Below are 15669 nucleotides of genomic sequence, written 5' to 3' on the forward strand. Positions count from 1 at the left end.
AATGATACTTGCTTATGGAGTTCACTTTAGGTAATATTCTGCTTGATGTTGTAATGGTGTGGCAACTGTGCTAAAGAGAATTTAAGTATTCTTATCAGGACATTTATGAGTGAATAAAATGATGCTTTAAATGTTTGAGAAAAAATTGTTTAGGGACATAAATGAGATAAGATTAGAAAAATATTGAGAGTTGATGAATGTTGGTAATAGAAATATGAGAATTCTCTATACTAAACCATACTTTGTTGTGTGTCTGAATAATTCTAATAAAATTAATGCAAGAAAAATACTGCACTATTTTTTCTCCGTATCTTCAAAGCAGTAACATTTCAGATATTCACTTAGTAATGAATGGATGAATTTCTACTCACCAGTCACTAGCTGATCCTGAAAAGAACAGAAAAAACCTATATTTTGACAAGGATTTTAAGTTGGCCATACATTATTCAATATGGTGCATATGGACTAAAAATACAGAGTAGGCAAGTAAATGCCTAAGATGATATGATTGTCCTTGAAGTGAGTTTTGGTATTTGATTTAGCTACAAAAGGATTTTAATGTTAAATAAAATACAGTTTAAATGAAATTTAAATTATGCAGAGCATAACATTTTATGTTATGTAGGTGGTACTACAATTATGTCTGCACATTTTTAAAAAGACTATGTAGAAATAGAAATCTTGACATTTACGACGACGTGGATGGAGCTAGAGGGTATTATGCTTAGCGAAATAAGCCAATCGGAGAAAGACAACTATCATATGATCTCCCTGATATGAGGAAGTGGAGATGCAACGTGGGGGGTTTGGTGGGTAGAAAAAGAATAAATGAAACAAGATGGGATGGGGAGGGAGACAAACCATTAGAGACTCTTAATCTCACAAAACTAACCGAGGGTTGCTAGGGGGAGAGGGGTCGGGAGAGGGTGGTGGGGTTATGGACATTGGGGAAGGTATGTGTTATGGTGAGTGCTGTGAAGTGTGTAAACCTGGCAATTCACAGACCTGTACCCCTGGGGCTAATAATACATTATATGTTTATAAAAAATTTAAAAAAAAATAAAATTAAAATTAAATAAATAAAAACACTATATATAAAATGGAATTCTCGTTTAGCAATAGAAACTAAGTAATACTTATTAATCTTCAAAAGAGCCAAGAAAACTATTCATTAAACTTATCTAAGACTAAATTATATATTAGATGGTCAAAAATAAGGTCTTTATTGATTAAATGAAAAAGCAAAGCAAATTTACTACCAGATTATTTTATGAGACTCATGGTCATTAGGTAAAAGCTATATATCCTAAAAAAAAAAAAAAAAAATCGGGCGACTCAATTAAATTTTCAGGACAAATTATGGTGTGAAATATGCCTATCAGATTATATTTCACTCAAAGGATTAATATTAAAAGATAAGCTTTGTGGGGTACCTGGGGGGCTCAGTTCTCTAAGCTTCTTCCTTCTGCTTGGGTCATGATCCTGGGTTTCTGGTATCAAGCCCTGAGTCCAGCCCTCTGCTCCGGGGGGAGCCTGCTTCTTCTAATTCCCTGCCTCTCCACCCCTCTTGCACTGTCTCTATCACGTTCTTTCCCTGAAATAAATAAATAAAATCTTTTTAAAAATTAGATAAGCTTTGCTTTAGATTTATAATTTCTTACCCCTTACAAGAAATTTATAATTTCTTATCTTTATCTTTATTTCCAAGAATTTGTACCTTCTTGGAAATAAGGATAATGTCTAATAAAAACATAATGTAAGATCTATATATATGTTTTAATTTTCTAGTGTCTATACTAAAAAGAAAGTAAAAAGAAACTGGTGAAATTAATTTTAAGAGCATATTTTATACAATTCAATATGTCCAAAATGTAATTTCAGGAGAAAATCAATATAAAACATTTTAATGAACTTAACTTACTTTTTGTTATTCATACTGAGGTTTTGAAATCTATTTTTATTTTTTTAAGTTTTTATTTAAATTCCAGTGAGTTAATAGACAGTGTAATATTATACATGTTTCACGTGTATAATACAATGCTTCCCTACAGTGCCCAGTGGCCATCACAAGTGCACTCCTTAATCCCCATCACCTATTTCCCCCATCCCACACCCACCTCCCTTCTGGTAACCATCACCTTGTTTCTTCTGGCTGAGTCTATTTTTTGGTTTGCCTCTTTCTCTTTTTTCTCCCCTTTCCTCAACCTAGTGTATACTCTATACTTATAGAACATTGCAATTTGAATGTTAGATTTTCATTAGAAATACATGATCATCATCACTAGCCATCAGGGAGATTCAAATTAAAACCACATTGAGATATCACCTTACACCAGTTAGAAGGGCCAAAATTAGCAAGACAGGAAACAACATATGTTGGAGGGGATGTGGAGAAAGGGAAGCCCTCTTCCACTGTTGGTGGGAATGCAAGTTGGTGCAGCCTCTTGGGAGAACAGTGTGGAGATTCCTCAAGAAATTAAAAATAGAACTTCCCTATGACCCTGCCATTGCACTACTGGGTATTTACCCCCAAAATACAGATGTAGTGAAAAGAAGGGCCATCTTTACCCCAATGTTTATAGCAGCAATGGCCACGGTCGCCAAACTGTGGAAAGAACCAAGATGCCCTTCAACGGACGAATGGATAAGGAAGATGTGGTCCATATACGCTATGGAGTATTATGCCTCCATCAGAAAGGGTGAAGACCCAACTTTTGTAGCAACATGGACGGGACTGGAAGAGATTATGCTGAGTGAGATAAGTCAAGCAGAGAGAGTCAATTATCCAATGGTTTCACTTATTTGTGGAGCATAACAAATAGCATGGAGGACATGGGGAGATAGAGAGGAGAAGGGAGTTGGGGGAAATTGGAAGGGGAGATGAACCATGAGAGACTATGGACTCTGAAAAACAACCTGAGGGGTTTGAAGTGGCGGGGGGGCAGTGGGAGGTTGGGGTACCAGGTGGTGGGTATTATAGAGGGCACAGATTGCATGGAGCACTGGGTGTTATGCTGAAAATAAAAAAGAAATTAAAAAAAAAAAAGAAAGAAATACATGATCCACCGGGTGCCTGGGTGGCTCAGTGGGTTGAGCCTCTGCCTTCAGCTCAGGTCATAATCTCAGAGTCCTGGGATCGAGCCCCACATTGGACTCTCTGCTCAGCAGGGAGCCTGCTTCCCCTTCTCTCTCTCTGCCTGCATCTCTGCTTACTTGTGATGTCTCTCTCTGTGTCGTGTAAATAAATAAAATCTTTAAAAAAAATACATGATCCATATTTACAGTCCATAAAATTTATAGCTGAAAAAGCAGATTCATATATTCACATTGATCCAAATGTACCTAATGTTTTCAACAACATAATAGACTATCAGTTTTAGAATTTCAATAAAATCTAATAAATTAAAATTATAGTTCCCCAACCTCACTAGTTGCATTTATTTATTTTTTTACTATGTTATGTTAGTCACCATAAAATAGTTGCATTTAGAGTATTTTGTAGCCACATATAGCTAGCAGCTACCACCTCAGGTCTACCATCTTTGAACACAAGGCAATGAAAGTGAAGATTGGCTAGGAACCATTTAGACTGTGTATTTTAGAAGGGAAAAAATGAGGAAAATAAAAGTATTTCAGTCTTTTTCCCCTCTCAGAAAATAGCAAGACACAATTTAATTATTTTCACTTTTATATATTAGCCACAGATAAAAATAAAAACTTCAAAGTCTGTCTAGTGTTCGCTATGAGACTTTTTAAAAAGTTTATTATCCCTTTGAGTATAAAATATTTGCTTTTGAATAAACAAACTCTGTAGTTATTTTTTAAAGATACAAAAATGCCCTAATAATAAATAGCTTGGATCTTTCCAGTATTACTTCCAAGCCCTGGGCTATGGACTTATTTCAGGCTATAAAAACTGATATAGGGCAACTCTCAGCCACAGATGTCCTACTAAATCCAATTCCAGTGACATTTAGATACACACATTGCTAATGGAAATTTATTAGTTTTCCTCCACAAGCATCATAACATGGACTCACACTGTACCTGGATTAGTTTTTTTGACATTCCTCATATCTTTTCATTCACTTTTTCAAATTTCAACTTCATGAAGCTTTACACTGTGGCTTTGGATACTTCAAAAAATACTGAATTACAGGGATATAATATGTCCTTTAACCCAAATAATTTCTTTCAGTATGATAGCACGTACAATATTACCTTGCACTGATCTAGGAATGTTACATGTTCAATTCTCTTTCACCCTCTTAGTACCCCTTGATGTTGTATTACTGTCTTTCTTATTTTACTAATGTGATAACCACAACACAGGCTAGGCATGTCACCCAATGTTACACAGCAGGAGGTGGTGAAATATATTTGAATACAGGAGTCTGATCTCAATGTCCATGTTCACTCACTACTCTCTAATGTTTCACCACAGAGGTCTTTGGCCCAACTTCTTGAAAGTCATGTCCTGAAGTAAGCTTGTTTCTTTGGAATTACATTGCTTTTGCAGTTGCTGGTCCTAGGATCCTAGGAAACATAAGCACAGCTAATTCATATGGAACCTGTCTTAAGGCAATATAGGGCCCTGATACTGAGATTCCTCTTAGTCCAGACCACATCACAGAGACTATAATGAGCAGCAGAACATCTTTGTAATCAGGAAAACATAGCAGTGCTCATGACACTTTGAAATTCTTTTATTAAGTCTGAAGTCATACTTCAATAGGAATCATACTTCAATATGAAGACAGGTGAAACTCTCCTGCCTCCTGACCACATGCTTCTGTCTCTGCCAGTACTTTGAAATTGACTCATATTGAAAGTAACCTCTTGTCCAGTGGCCTGTTTCTGTCACCAGTAAACTTCTGTTTGCCCTTCCTGTAACAAATTTCTGTTTCAACTACTTTTTAGAAATTGGCCATTAATAGATATGTACAACCTCTTTTGTAATTATTTGTTAACCCTATACCAATGGTTCATATTTTTCTAAAATGAGAGTGATGGTGATGAGCTTTTACCTTAAATTTTGGATTGCAGTAAATTATTGACCTTTTCATTTGTTTGTTTTTAACTTCAAGTTCCTATCAATCACTGATAGTTGGGTAAATATCTCTAAAAACATACATTTGCATTTTTTTAAAGATTTAATAATTTATTTGAGAGAAAGAGTGAGAGAGAAAGCATCAGGAGTGGGGGTTTGGGGGTGCAGAGGAAGAGGGAGCAGACTCCCTGCTGAGAACAGAGCCACATGCTGAGATGCTGGGCTTGATCCCAGGACCCTGAGACTATAACCTGAGCCAAAATCAAGAGTAAGCCACTTAATCTACTAAGTCACCCAGATGTCCCTAGATTTGCATTTTTTTTTTTTTTTAGAAACTTGGTTTTATGACCTCCACTTTTAGTGTGCTTTTCTTTTATTTTTTAACTTTACATCTCTTTAAAATATCAATATAATATTTCGAAAATTGCTATTTAGGTTAAGTGACATTTTCACTGTCATAGTTTTGTGTTTGACCTGAATAATCTATGTTTTCTTTGTTTTCCCTTTGCCGATAATTCTTTCCCATGGTTCAGCTCTCCAGTCATGATAGTGAATTGGTATGTTGGTATCCCTGACTGGTGTAAGTGATGGATGGAAAGGAAAGCCATGCGGGGGGTAGGGGGTGTCTTTAAGTCTTTGAACACTATCTATTCAGTTATTCAAATGTTTAACATGGGGGAGAGAAGATGGCTGCCTTATCATGATATAATAACACCCTATGGATCTTCAGTATTCCAATTAAGTTTTCATACTCTCCCACCATACTCTGAAATCACCAAAGTCTCCCCAAGGTCTTCCTGTGGCATAATCAATATGAATCCTCATTACTTACCTTCTCAGAAACAACTGATAAAGTTGGTCATACTTTCCTTTACAAATGTGATGACTCAATTTATAGGACACCATTATCTTGTTTATTCCTTAATTTCCTGCTGACTTTTTGCAGGCCCCTTTGCTACTCAAGTTTCAGACCCATTATTTTATCGCATCATATTTATTTTGTAGGCAGTCTAATGCAATCCCAGGCTTTAAATATCACCCATTCACTCTTAAATATACAACATTCTACTTAATATCTTTACTTAAATGTTTTGAATTTAATACATCCAGTACTAATTCTTGATTTTCCTCCTCAATCTGCATCTCCATTTTTTTCTTATCTTAGTAAATAGCAGTTTATTCAGTTGTTCATTTAATAATCACTTTTTTTCATAATTACTTTTAATTCACTTTTTCTTTTTTTCTTTCTTTCTTTCTTTTTTTTCTTTTTTTTTTTTTTTTTAAGATTTTGTGTATTTATTTGACAGACTGAGATCACCAGTAGGCAGAAAGGCAGACAGAGAGAGAGGGGAAAGCAGACACCCTGCCGAGCAGAGAGTCCAATGCAGGGCTTGATCCCAGGACCCTGGGATTGTGATCTGAGCCAAAGGCAGAGGCTTTAACCCACTGAGTCACCCAGGCACCTTTATTCACTATTTCATCAGTCCTTTGTCTCCAGTGCAAATCTAACTGATGAGAAAATCCTGTCAATTTCAAATTTGTAATTATCTTAGCTCAGGCTGCCAAAGCAAAGTGTCATGGACTTGGTGTCCTTAACAAAATAAACTAATTTTCTCATAGTTCTGGAGGCTAGAATTAAGGAGATGGCAAAGTAAGTTCATTTTATAGTCTCTTTCCTTGGGTTGTAGATAGCTGCCATCTTGGTAAATACCCACATAATCTTTGCTTCATGTACATTTATAAGAGAGTGAGCAAGTTTTCTGATATCTCTTTGCATAAGTATATTAACCTAATCATGAGGGCCCTACTTTCATGACATTATCGAAACTTAATTCTTAAAAGTCTGGGTCATCCCCTTCCAGCTCCTTGTGAGGTGCTTAAGTTGTATAATAAAACATTAATCTCTCCTGATGAAAAAAAACAATAGATAATATAGCTGGCCAAGTCTTACCACAATGAAGTGTCATTAAACTTGCAGCTTAGTGAAATTAGTGGGAAATTTGGGTTTTAAAAAGAACTAATAAGGGGTGCCTGGGTGGCTCAGTGGGTTAAGCCTCTGCCTTCGGCTTGTGTCACGATCTCAGGGTCCTGGGATGGAGCCCTGCATGGGGCTCTCTGCTCAGCAGGGAGCCTGCTTCCCCCCTCTCTCTCTCTGCCTGCCTCCCTGCCTACTTGTGATCTCTCTTTCTCTCTCTGTCAAATAAACAAATAAAATATTTTAAAAATAAAAAAAAAAGAACCAATAATAGGAGATAAAAAACAATAAAAAATAATTTAGGTAAACATGTCACAAAATATGATCAAGATCTGTTCCCGTGAAAACTAAAATCATCAGTGAAAGAATGTATAAAATATGTAAACAAATACAGATACACACAATCTTTATTCAGAAGTCCTTCCTTATTTGCCCCCAACAACCACAGACCCAGGCAACATTTCACATAAATGAAATCATGCAGTATGTGGTCTTTTGTGACTATTTCTTTCATTTAGTATAATGTTTTCAGTTTGTCTATATAGCATACACCAATACTTCATTCCTCTTTATTGCCAAATAGTATTCCATTATGTGAATATATCTTATTTATTTATCTGTTCATCACTTGATGAATATTTGGGTTGGTTCTACTTCTTGGCTATTATAAGTACTGGTATAAAACATTCACATACAAATTTTTGTGTGGATATATGTTTATATGTCTCTTGGGTTTCATATCTCTTATGGCATATGTTTTTAGTTCTAATTAGGAGTAGAATTGCTAGGCCATATAATACTCTGTTTAACATGTTGAAGAACTGCCCAGACTGTTTTCCATACCATTTTTCATTCCCATCAGCATTATTTGAGGCTTTCAATTGTTCCATATCTTGATTATGGCCTGGGTGGGTGTGAAGTAGTATGTCATAGTGGTTTTGATATGCATTTCCCTAGTGAATAATAATGTTGAGCCTCCTTTCATGTGCTTATTGACCATTTTCATATCTTTGGAGAAATATTTCTTTAGATCTTGAGATCTTTGGCCTATTTTCCTTTTTCTTTTCTTTTCTTTCTTTCTTTATTTTTTTTTGACAGAAAGAGAGAGCTTGTGTATGGAGGGTGGGGCAGAGCAGAGGGACAGAGAGAATCTTAAGCAGTCTCCATGCCCATCATGGAGCCCCACTCGGGGCTCAGTCTCACAACCCTGAGATCATGACCTGAGCCAAAACCAAGAATTGGACGCTTAACCAACTGAGCAACCAGGCACCCCAGTTTCATTTTTTTTAATTATTATAGTTCTTTATATATTCTAAATAAAATTATTTTATCATACACGATTTGCAGATAGTTTTCATTCTATGTTTTCTTTTCACTTTAACTCTTTTCACTCACTTTTGAAACACCAAAATTTTAAATTTTGATAAAATACAATTTATCCATTTCTTTTTGTTGCTTATATTTCAGGTGTGAAATCAAAGAAATCTTTGTATAACTCAAAGTCACAAAGATTTATCCTATATTTTCTTGTAAGAGTTTCATAGTTTTAGCTCTTGCATTTAGATATATAACCCATTTTGAGATAATTTTTGTGTTATACTTTGTGTATGGTGTGAAGTAGGGGGTTCAACCTCATTTTCTGCATGTGAAGATCCAGTTGTCCCAGGGACTTGTTCAAAAAACTGTTCTTTCCCTCATTGATTCATCTCAGAACCACTGTCACAAGTCAACCAAGCATGATTGTGAGGATTTATTTGTTAATTCTCAATTCTATTCCTTTGATCCATATTTCTAGCATTATGGAAATTATAGTAACATTTCTACCAGTAACTTTACTTTCTTGAAAATTATGTCTTTATAACAAGTTTTGAAATCATAAAATGTGAGACCTTCATCTTTGTTCTTTTCTTGTTTGTTTTGGCTATTCTGGGTTCCTTCCTTTTCTGTATGAGTTCTGGGTTCAACTTGTCAGATTCTGCAAAAGTACTGGCTAGTATTTTCTTGAGAATTGTGTTGAATCTATAGATAATTTAAATAATATTGCCATCTGAACAGTATTGTCTTTTGATCTATGAACATGGGATGTCTTTCCATTTTTTTAGGTTTTCTTTAAGTTTTCAACAATATTTTGCAGTTTTCAGAGGACAGATTTTTCACTTCTTTTGGTATATCTGTTTTAAAATAAATTTAATAAATAAAATATTTAGCATTAATGCTATAAATGGAATTATTTTCTTAATTTAATTTTCACATCTCTCAATGCTCATTTAGAGAAATACAACTGTATTTTGTATTTTGATATTATATCCTGTAGTTTATTGATTTGTTTATTAGTTCTAGGATTTTTGTGGATTCCTCAGGATTTCTATACCCAAGATCAAGTCATCTGTGATTAGAGATAGTTTTATTTCTTCCTTTCTAATTGGAGTGACCCTTTTTTTTCCTTGCCCTCTTTGTCTGGCTAGAACATCTATGACAAGGTTGGATAGAAGTGGTGAGAGCATAATACCCTGTAGTTCCATTCACATCGTTTCAAATGGCAAGAGTTCAATTTTTTGATGGCTGCATAGCATTCCATTGTGTGTGTGTATGTGTGTGTGTGTGTGTGTGTGTGTGTGTGTCCACATCTTTATCCATTCATCTGTTGATGGACATCTAGGCTCTTTCCCTAGTTTGGCTATTATGGATATTATGCTAAGCAAAATAGGAGAGAGACAGAAAGACAATTATCATATGATCTCACTGATAGGAGGCATTTGAGAAACAAGACAGAGGATCATAGGTGAAGGGAGGGAAGAATGAAACAAGATGAAGCCAGAGAGGGAGACAGACCATTAGAGACTCTTAATCTCAGGGAAAAAAACTGAGGGTTGCTGGAGGGAAGGGGTTTAGGAGGGATGGTGTGGTTTGGTGATGGACATTGGGGAAGAAATGTGTTCTGGTGAGTGGTGTGAATTGTGTAAGACTGATGAATCATAGACCTGTACCCCTAAAATGAATAATACATTATATGTTAATAAATATAAATAAGTAAAGTAAAATTTAGGAGTTGTCTTTCTTCCAGGAAAAAAAAAAAAAGTGGTGAGAGCAGACATCATTGTATTATTTCTTATTCTAAGGGGAAAGCATTGAGCCTTTCACCAAAAGGTAACATGTTAGCTGTAGGTTTTTCATAGAAGTCTTTTATCAGGTTAAATTTATGTTTATTCCAACTTTTTGAATCTTTTTATCATGAAAGAATTATTTGGATTTGTTAAATGTTCTATATTTATTGGTATGATTGTGTTTTTGTTATTATCTTATTAATAAGATAAATCACATTAATTTATTTGCAGATATAAACATGTCTTGCATTCCTGGGATTAATATCACTTTGTCATTGTGTGTAATACTTTCTATATGTTAGTGGATTGCATTTGCTTGTATTTTGCTGAGGATTTTGTATCTATTACTAATAAGAAATATTTGTCTATAATTCTTCTGTGTGATATCTTTGTCCGAGTTAGGTATCAGGATAATATTGAACTCATAGAATAAGTTTGGAAGAGTTTCCACTCAGAGTTTTTGGAGAGTTTGTAAAGAATTGGTATTGATTCTTCTTTAAATGTTTCATAGAATTGACCAGTGAAACCATTTGATACTGGGTTTTTGTGTTTTGGAGGAAAGTCTTTTGTTTGTTAATTCAATCTCTTGTTATGCTTGCCTAGTAGTTATACTTCACTTGTTATTCAGTTTTTATTTCTTCTTGAGTCAGTTTTTATAATGTGTTTCTTGTAGGAATCTGTCCACTTCATCTAATTTATCTAATTTGTTGACCTATAGTTGTTCATAGTATTTTTTTATATCTTGTTTTTTCAAGATATAAATGTCTTAAATGTCTTAAATGTCTCCGATTTCATTCCTGATTTTATTGGTTTCAGTCTTCTCTCTCTCTCTCTGGTCAATCTAGTTGAAGTTTTGTCAATTTTGTCAACCTTTTTGAAGAACCAACGTCTGGTTTCACTGATTTCATCTCTTTATTTTCTACCTTGTATTCCATTTATTTCTGCTTTAAGTTTAATTATTACCTTCCTTCTGCTTTCTTAGGATTTACTTTGCTATTTTTCCAGGTATAAATTTAGGTTATTGATTTGAGATGTTTTACATATATACATAAGGACAATTACAGCTATAAATTTTCTTCAAAACTGCTATAACTACATCCCATAATGTTTGGTATGTTGAGCCTTTCATTTATCTCAAACATATTTTCCAAGTTCTCTTATTATTTCTTCTCAGACCCATTTATTATTTAGGAATATGTTACTTAATTTTTATGTACTTGTGAATTTCCCAAACATCTTTCCATTATAAATTTCTAATATTATTCTATTGTGGTCATAGAGCATACCTTGTGTGATTTCAATCCTTATAAACTTAGTGAGTTATTTTATGGCCTACTATATAGCTATTCTGTAGTTCAACATGTACTTGAGAACAACATGTATTGTGTTATTAGTTACAATAGTCTACAGATTTCTGGTAAGGTCATTTTATAGATAGTGTTGTGAACATGTTCTATTTCCTTATTGATCTTCTGTCTAGCTTTTCTCTCCGTTACTCAAGTCTCCAACTATTATAAGAATTATCACTATGTCCCTTCAACTTACTCAGATTTTTTCAGATATTTTGAGGATTTGATATTAGGTGAATATAATGCTACAATTGTTAACACTTCCTTATAGATTTTAGCTTTTATCATTATAAAATGTACCTCTTCATCTCTGTCCGTTTACTTTCAATCTATTTGTCTTTGAATCTAAAGTGTGGACAGCACATGTTGAGTCCAACAATCCTTGCTTTTGATTCAATTTTTCAATTAATTTGCATTTATTGTTATTATTGATAAAGTTAAATTTACTTTTTACATCTTTTGTTTGCTATATGTGTCCTGTCTTTTTTTTAATTTTTAATTTTTTATAAAGATATATTTTTATCCCCAGGGGTACAGGTCTGTGAATTGCCAGGTTTACACACTTCACAGCACTCACCAAAGCACATAACCTCCCAAATGTCCATAACCCCACCCCCCGTTCTCCAACCCCCCTCCCCCCAGCAACCCTCAGTTTGTTTTGTGAGATTAAGAGTCACTTAGGGTTGTCTCCCTCCCAATCCCATCTTGTTTCTTTCATTGAATCTTCTCCTACCCACTTAAGCCCCCATGTTGCATCACCACTTCCTCATATCAGGGAGATCATATGATATTTGTCTTTCTCCGCTTGACTTATTTCATTAAGCATGATACGCTCTAGTTCCATCCATGTTGTCGCAAATGGCAAGATTTCATTTCTTTTGATGGCTGCATAGTATTCCATTGTGTATATATACCACATCTTCGTGATCCATTCATCTGTTGATGGAATTCTAGGTTCTTTCCATAGTTTGGCTATTGTGGACATTTCTGATATAAACATTTGAGTGCACGTGCCCCTTTGGAACACTACGTTTATATCTTTAGGGTAAATACCCAGTAGTGCAATTGCTGGGTCATAGGGCAGTTCTATTTTCAACATTTTGAGGAACCTCCATGCTGTTTTCCAGAGTGGCTGCACCAGCTTGCATTCCCACCAACAGTGTAGGAGGGTTCCCCTTTCTCCACATCCTCGCCAGCATCTGTCCTTTCCTGACTTGTTGATTTTAGCCATTCTGACTGGTGTGAGGTGATATCTCATTGTGGTTTTGATTTGTATTTCCCTGATGCTGAGTGATATGGAGCACTTTTTCATGTGTCTGTTGGCCATCTGGATGTCTTCTTTGCAGAAATGTCTGTTCATGTCCTCTACCCATTTCTTGACTGGATTATTTGTTCTTTGGGTGTTGAGTTTGCTAAGTTCTTTATAGATTCTGGACACTAGTCCTTTATCTGATATGTCATTTGCAAATATCTTCTCCCATTCTGTCAGTTGTCTTTTGATTTTGTTAACTGCTTTCTTTGCTGTGCAAAAGCTGTTGATCTTGATGAAATCCCAATAGTTCATTTTTGCCCTTGCTTCCCTTGCCTTTGGCGATGTCCCTAGGAAGATGTTGCTGCAGCTGAGGTCGAAGAGGTTGCTGCCTGTGTTCTCCTCAAGGATTTTGATGGATTCCTTTTGCACATTGAGGTCCCTCATCCATTTTGAGTCTATTTTTGTGTGTGGTGTAAGTAAATGGTCCAATTTCATTTTTCTGCATGTGGCTGTCAAATTTTCCCAACACCATTTATTGAAGAGGCTGTCTTTTTTCCATTGGACATTCTTTCCTGCTTTGTCGAAGATGAGTTGACCATAGAGTTGAGGGTCTATTTCTGGGCTCTCTGTTCTGTTCCATTGATCTATGTGTCTGTTTTTGTGCCAGTACCATGCTGTCTTGATGATGACAGCTTTGTAATAGAGCTTGAAGTCTGGAATTGTGATGCCACCAACGTTGGCTTTCTTTTTCAATATCCCTTTGGCTATTTGAGGTCTTTTCTGGTTCCATATAAATTTTAGAATTATTTGTTCCATTTCTTTGAAAAAGATGGATGGTACTTTGATAGGAATTGCATTAAATGTGTAGATTGCTTTAGGTAGCATAGATATTTTCACAATATTTATTCCAATCCAGGAGCATGGAATATTTTTCCATTTCTTTGTGTCTTCCTCAATTTCTTTCATGAGTACTTTATAGTTTTCTGAGTATAGACTCTGTGCCTCTTTGGTTAGGTTTATTCCTAGGTATCTTATGGTTTTGGGTGCAATTGTAAATGGGATTGACTCCTTAATTTCTCCTTCTTCTGTCTTGTTGTTGGTGTAGAGAAATGCAACTGATTTCTATGCATTGATTTTATATCCTGACACTTTACTGAAATCCTGTATAAGTTCTAGCAGTTTTGGAGTGGAGCCTTTTGGGTTTTCCACATATAGTATCATATCATCTGCGAAGAGTGATAATTTGACTTCTTCTTTGCCGATTTGGATGCCTTTAATTTCCTTTTGTTGTCTGATTGCTGAGGCTAGGACTTCTAGTACTGTGTTGAATAGCAGTGGTGATAATGGACATCCCTGCCATGTTCCTGACCTTAGCAGAAAAGCTTTCAGTTTTTCTCCATTGAGAATGATATTTGCGGTGGATTTTTCATAGATGGCTTTGATGATATTGAGGTATGTGCCCTCTATCACTGCACTTTGAAGAGTTTTGATCAGGAAGGGATGCTGTACTTTGTCAAATGCTTTTTCAGCATCTATTGAGAGTATCATATGGTTCTTGTTCTTTCTTTTATTGATGTGTTGTATCACATTGACTGATTTGTGGATGTTGAACCAACCTTGCAGCCCTGGAATAAATCCCACTTGGTCGTGGTGAAAAATCCTTTTAATGTACTGTTGAATCCTATTGGCTAGTATTTTGTTGAGAAGTTTCGCATCTGTGTTCATCAAGGATATTGGTCTATAGCTCTCTTTTTTGATGGGATCCTTGTCTGGTTTTGGGATCAAGGTGATGCTGGCCTCATAAAATGAGTTTGGAAGTTTTCCTTCCATTTCTATTTTTTGGAACAGTTTCAGGAGAATAGGAATTAGTTCTTCTTTAAATGTTTGGTAGAATTTTCTGGGGAAGCCGTCTGGCCCTGGGCTTTTGTTTGTTTGGAGATTTTTAATGACTGTTTCAATAACCTTACTGGTTATGGGTCTGTTCAAGCTTTCTATTTCTCCCTGGTTCAGTTGTGGTAATTTATATGTTTCTAGGAATGCATCCATTTCTTCCAGATTGTCAAATTTGTTGGCATAGAGTTGCTCATAGTATGTTCTTATAATAGTTTGTATTTCTTTGGTTTTGTGTCCTGTCTTTTTTATTCCTATTTCTCCTTTCCTGCTTTCTTTGCATTAACAGATCTATTCTAGTGTAATATACTAATTATTTTCATTATTTTTCAATCTACATTTTGAGTTATTTAAGAATAGTTGTTCTAAAGCTTACAATATTTCCTAATTAATTATTATTAACCTTAGACTTTTACTAATTCAATTCCAGTACATTAGAGAAACATTACTTCTTGGACTTCTATTTATTCTTCCCCCTTTCTGTGATATCATGTATACATAACATCTGTATATGTTAAAAGCTCAAATATGCATTGCTATAATTATTAAATAGTTTTATTCCTTTTAGGGAAAGAGAGTAAGTATATATTTATAGGCTTTGCTGTATTAACCTTATTATTTTCTATTTCTGGTTCTTTTCATTTGTTCTTGAAATCACATACACTATGTTGTGTCATTTCCTTACTCTAACATATCTTTCTTCCCACCCATCTCTTTTGTACTGGTATTGTCAAAGTTATTACATATCTGTATTTTAGAGGTCCAATTCCATACATATTGCTTCACATAATTGCTTTTAAAATAAGTCTATTATGAGAGGAGAGAAGAAATATGCAATTACATTCTTTTTTTATAATTACCTTAATAATTACCATTGGCAGTTCTTTTTGTTTTTCATGTAGATTTGAATTATCTGTCGGGTCACTTGCTTTCAGCCTTAAGAGTTCCCTTAAGTATTTCTTGTAAAGTAATATGGTTCCAATAAATTCTTTCAAGTTTTGTTTCTGTAGAGAGAGCACTGTCAGGTTTCCATTGCCAAATAGGCCTAT

The 15669-nt window shown here is 34.9% G+C and overlaps 1 long non-coding RNA gene across 6 annotated transcripts in view; it reads right to left on the bottom strand.

The window, feature by feature from the left end:
• LOC309848876 overlaps window positions 1–15669 on the bottom strand; it is a 53998-nt gene that overhangs the window by 16965 nt on the left and 21364 nt on the right. For all 6 annotated transcript variants that reach the window (XR_014303354.1, XR_014303355.1, XR_014303356.1 and 3 more), the window contains exon 5: window positions 15481–15624. This is a non-coding gene — a long non-coding RNA (uncharacterized lncRNA). The remainder of the gene's footprint in view (window positions 1–15480; window positions 15625–15669) is intronic.

Source organism: Mustela nivalis (genome assembly GCF_964662115.1).
Source record: "Mustela nivalis genome assembly, chromosome: 15".
Classification (NCBI taxonomy): Eukaryota; Metazoa; Chordata; class Mammalia; order Carnivora; family Mustelidae; genus Mustela; species Mustela nivalis.